The sequence below is a fragment of the Myotis nattereri genome (genome assembly GCF_964212035.1).
Source record: "Myotis nattereri genome assembly, chromosome: 1".
NCBI classification, from domain to species: domain Eukaryota; kingdom Metazoa; phylum Chordata; class Mammalia; order Chiroptera; family Vespertilionidae; genus Myotis; species Myotis nattereri.
Window position 1 is genome coordinate 31,969,085 of NC_138075.1, and position 6,000 is coordinate 31,975,084.

Sequence of the window (6,000 nt, forward strand, 5' to 3'; positions counted from 1 at the left end):
ATCAATCTCTGTTGTTTTTTGTAAATGTTTTTACTGATTTTTAAAATATATATTGATCCCTTTATTGATTTCAGAGAGAAAGGGAGAAAGAGAGAGAGACCCATGCTAGGTAGATAAGAGCATGGGTCTGTGGACCGAAGGGTCCTGGGTTTGATTCTAGTCAAGGGCAGGCTCTTCCCTGGCCCTGGCCCTGGTCAGGGCTCATGCAGGAGGCAAACCAATCAATGTGTTTCTCTCACATCGATATTTCTCTCTGTCTTTCCCTCTCTCTTACACTCTCTCTAAAAACCAATGGAAAAATATCCTCAGGTGAGGATTTAAAAAAATAGATAGATGATAGACGATAGATAGATATGTATATGTATATCTATCTATACGAAATTCGTGCACTGGGTGTGGGGCGGGGGGGGAGTGTCCCTCAGCCCAGCCTGCCCCCTCTCACATACTGGGAGCCCTCAGGCGTTGACCCCCATCACCCTCCAATCGCAGGATCAGCCCCTTGCCCAGGCCTGACGCCTCTGAGGCGTCAGGCCTGGGCAGGGGACCCCCAGACCCCTCTGATTGCTGGTTCTGCCCCTTGCCCAGGCCTGATGCCTCGGCCAGAGGCGTAGACCCCCATCACCCTCCGATCGCCTGATCAGCCCCTTGCCCAGGCCTGACGCCTCTGCCAGAGGTATCAGGCTTGGACAGGGGCCCCCCATCTCACCCCGATCACTGGCTCTGACCCCCACCCAGGCCTGAAGCCTCTGGCCCAGGAATCATGCCTGGGCAGGGGACCCCCATCTCCCTCTGATTGCTTGCTCCACCCCCCGCCCAAGCCTGACGCCTCTGACCCAGGCTTCAGGCCTGGGCAAGGGGACCATCATATCCCTCCAATCCCCGGTTCCGCCCCCCACCCAGGCCTGATGCCTCGGCCAGAGGAGTTGACCCTCATCACCCTCCGACCACCAATCACCGGATCGTCCCCTTGACCAGGCCTGAGGCCTCCGGCAGAGGTGTCAGGCCTGGGTAGGGGACCCCCAGCTCCCCACGGTTGCAGGCTTCACCCCTGCCCAGGCCTAATGCCTCTGGCCGAGGCATTAGGCCTGGGCAGGGGACTCCCAGCTCCCCGCGATCTCCCGCTCTGCCCCTGGCCGAGGCATTAGGCCTGCGCAGGGGACCCCCAGCTCCCCGCAGTTGCAGGCTCCACCCCTGCCCAGGCCTAACGCCTCTAGCTGAGGCGTCCGGCTTGGGCAGCGGGGACCCTCAGCTGCAGCGGCCCCGCGATCGTGGGCTCCGCTTTAGGCCCAGGCAAGGGACCCCTAGCTCCCGGGACTGCCAGCTTCGACTGTGCCCAGCTCCCATCGCTGGCTCCACCCCTACTTCCTGCTATCACTGGCCAGGGCGGCAAAGGCGCCTGATTCTCCTATCATGGCTGGGGGGCAGGGCAAAGGCAGCCCCAGGGCCACCTTTGCCCTTCCCCCCACCTCTTAGCTCCCCCCTGGGTTTCCGATCACTGTCAGTGGCAGGAGGCTTCTTCCTGCTTTCCCTTTCGCCTCCCTGCATTGTGCCTACATATGCAAATTAGCCGCCATCTTTGTTGGCAGTTAACTGCCATCTTAGTTGGCAGTTAATTTGCATATAGCCCTGATTAGCCAATGAAAAGGGTAGCGCCGTACGCCAATTACCATTTTTCTCTTTTATTAGTGTAGATATTTACATAATCCCAGAAAATTTTCCTGTTCCCTTTGTTTTCTATCAACACAGATGAGTTTTATCTGTTCAAGAATTCATAAAAATAAAATCATACAGCATGTATTCTTTTGTGTTGGCTCTTTCCCTCAATATAATGTTTTTGAGATTTATTTGGTTTTAAATGGATCAGTTTACTTATTTTTATTGCAAATTAATTTTTCATTGTATGAAAATATCACATTTTATGATTGTCAATTGGGTTGTTTCCATTTGGGGTCTTATATATACATCTGCTATAAATACAGGGGTAGGCAAAAGTAGGTTTGCAGTTGTGAGTATGCAAAACACAGTTTATTCTTGTATTATTATTTATCAATTATTGTATTTATTATTTGTTATTGTATTTATTTATTAATTATTTTCCATACAAACAACTGTAAACCTACTTTTACACCAACCTGTATTCTGTACAAGTCCTTCAGTGGACATATGTTTTCATTCTTCTTGGGTAAATACCTAGAAATACAAGTGTTGGGACAGTGAGTAGATATATGCTTAAGTTTTTTTAAAGTTCTTATATTGTTTCTCAAGTGACTGCACCATTTTACACTTCACAAGCAATGTACAAGATTTCCAATTACTATACTTGGTACCATCAATCCTTTAAAAAAATTTTTTTCAATTACAGTTGACATTAAATATTATATTAGTTTCAGGTGTACAGCATAGTGGTTAGACATTTATATAACTTACGAAATGAGTTAAGTCTAGTACTCACCTGACATCATACATAGTTATTACAATACTAGAGGCCCAGTGCACGGATTCATGCACCGGTGGGGTCCCTCGGTGTGGCCTGCGGGGATCAGGCCAAAACCAACAGTCCAACACCGCCTGCCGCTCCTGCCTGCCCTCCTGCTCATCCCGGCCCCAATGCGCCTGCAGTGGGCTCGCACCCAGTCAGTCCAGATCAGGAGAGGCTCATGCTGCCCCACCGGCACTTGCCAGCTCTGAGCCCTGCATCTGGTGCCCCTCAGTCAGCTGAGTGGCACTCCCACTGTGGGAGCACACTGACCACCAGGGGGCAGCTCCTGCATTGAGCATCTTCCCCCTGGAGGTCAGTGCATGTCATAGCGACCAGTCGTTGGTCATTCGGTCATTTGGTCGCTTAGGCTTTTATATATATAGACAGATTACTGATTAAATTCCTAAAGCTATACCTTTACATTCCCTTGACTACTTTGTAACTATCAATTTGTACTTAATCCCTTCACCTTTCTCACCCAGCCCTCATCAATCTCTGTTGTTTTTTGTAAATTTTTTTTACTGATTTTTAAAATATATATTGATCCCTTTATTGATTTCAGAGAGAAAGGGAGAAAGAGAGAGAGAAACATCAGTGTTGAGAGAGAATCATTGATCAGCTACCTCCTGCATGCCCTTCACTGGGGATCGAGCCCATGACTCAGGCATAGGCCCTGACCAGGAATTGAACAGTGACCTCCTGGTTCATGGGTTGATGCTCAACCACTGAGCCACACCAGCCAGGCACTAGTATAAGTCTTGAAATGTAGGTTATATGGTAACTCTATGTTTAAATCATTTTGAGGAACTGCCAAATTGTTTCCCAAAGAGACAGCACCATTTTACCATCCCACCAGCAATGTACGAGGGCTCCAATTTCTCTGTATTTTCACCAACACTTGTAGTTGTCTGTCTTTTTCACTTAGGTTATTCGAGTGTATGAAGTGGTATCCCATTGTGGTTTCAATTTGCATATTGAACATCTTTTAAATGTTTATTGGCATTTGCATATCTTTGGAGAATTTCTATTCAGATACTGTACTCATTTGAAAAATGAGTTGCTTGTGTTTTTATTGTTGAATTGTAAGAGTTCTTTAATCATTCTGAATACAAGTTCCTTATTTAATAGGTATTTGCAAATATTTTCTCTCTAATTCTATATATTATCTTTTCGTTTTCTGGATAATTTTCTTTAAAGCACAAAAGTTTTTCATTTTTATAAAGTCCAATTTAGATATTTTCTTTTTGTTGCTGTGTTCTGGGGTCATATCAAGAAACCAATGCCTAACCTGAAGACATGAAGATATACATGTAGGTTTCAGAGACCATGGCATGTACCCTTGACCAGAATCAAACCCGGGGGGACCCTTGAGTCCACAGGCTGATGCTCTATCCACTGAGCCAAACCAGCTAGGGCTATTTCTTTTTATTTTTATTGATGCATGTTCAGCACCTAGAAAAAAGGCAGACTACTACTAAAATACCCAGTAGACAATTGTTAAGTAAACCTTATTTATTCTCCAGGTCCGATTCTTTCCTTTACTTATTATTTAAACTCCACAAATGCTATGTTTGACACAATTTTCCGCATGATAAAAATGAAGAGACCGTAACGTACTTGCATCACTATTATCAAAGTTAAGTTCAATTACTAAACCAATCTGAAAAACTTTAAACAAAGAAAAACCCAGGGATAAATTTGCTAAAAGAGATATTCTAATCCAGGGGTGGGCAAACTTTTTGACTCAAGGGCCACAATGGGTTCTTAAACTGGACCGGAGGGCAGGAACAAAAGCATGGATGGAGTGTTTGTGTGAACTAATATAAATTCAAAGTAAACATCATTACGTAAAAGGGTACGGTCTTTTTTGTTTTTAGTTTTATGATCCGGCCCGCGGGCCGTAGTTTGCCCACGGCTGCAGTCTAATCTGAAACATGAGCAGGTTAAATTAAGAAATTCAGAAGACTTCCTTAAATACTCTTCGTTATAAGTATCTTGGAATGTGTCCACTTATAAGGGATTACAAAAAATAAGGATACCTCTGAGACAGAAGATAAAGTAGCTTAGCAGCTTATGTTCTGCAGGGCAAGAATCTATGTTGGTACGTTTATCATTCTTACTAGGTGATAGGAAAGCTAACTCAATTAACACAGTGGATATTCAAGTGCAGTTAGCATACCACCAGGGTTCACATGATTACTTCAGTTGAGAACACGCAGACACACCTTTTCAAAAAAAAACAAATCTACAATTCCATGGATATTAATGCTTAGGACTAAGTTAAGTAGGTATCACAATAAAAAAAGAATATGGGTCAACCTAAATTTATTGTTAAAACAGTTGGTATGATGATGATATTGCAAAAGTTGTGAAGACAATACGTGAAAGACTGAAGTTTTAGAAACATTGGCTTAAAGAAATAAGAAAGGGTACAAAGTGCAGTGTATAAGATTTATAAGCTAGTGTTCATTTGATGGATTCGGAAAGGGAATTATGAATCCAGACAGATACTACTTCTAAATGATACATGGACAATGATTCAAGGACAAAGGATAAGCAGATGATGTAAGGAAAAGGTGCTAGAACCGAGCTGTGGTTTTATGACATGCAAAGACAGGGAGCACTTGTGTCAATCAGTGGTCAGCTCATTGAGGGTCTGAGTCTGTTACGTGTCTGTCTTCACATGCGTTATCCATCTGAGAAAGAAAAGTATAGGAAGGCCGGGACTACGTGTCTCCTACCTCCTTTAGTATTTGGCAGAGCATACAGGTGGATATTTAATAAGCATTTTAATATTAATGAAAGAACAGATAGTATATATGATTAATTCAGAAACAATTTTTCTTGAAGAAGAATATAGATACAGAAAAAATATAGATCGTGTCATAACTACACAGTTCAATGAATTTTCACAAATGGAACAAAACCATAAAACACCATTTACCTTTTGTTTTCACACTATCTGCATTGCCTGAACTTACTTGTTCACTTTTACCTGAATGAAACAGTACACTTGACGACTCATCACTATTTCATGCCATGTCATATCTTAGAACTTCATCATACTTACCTGGCAGGGGAGTCGCCATGGTCACTAAGGTGGTTTTCCCAGGACGAGGCCTAGCCATTGCATTCCGGATGTGCTCACCCCTGTGATTTCCCCGAATGTGGGAAACCCAACTGCATAATTTGTGGTAGTGGGAACTGCATTTGAGCTAGGAAAAAAAGAAAAAGAATTTAACTTGGGTTTTTAATTTTTTAAATCTACATGTGAAATACCTGAGCTTACTTCTTGTATTATTTTTTCTTCTCCCTGATTGTGGGGGTGGGGTGGGAAATTAGCATTAGAGTATTATCTCTGGAGTGCTAGTAAGAATTCTATTTATTTTAAACACTTCGAATTCCAACAGCAATGGGTTTTATTCCCTGTATTTTTTCTGGGCAGCCCCTTTCCTTTTGTTCAATTAGAAGTCTATGTATGCATTATTACTAACCAATGCTAAGCTCTAACTTATTATGAC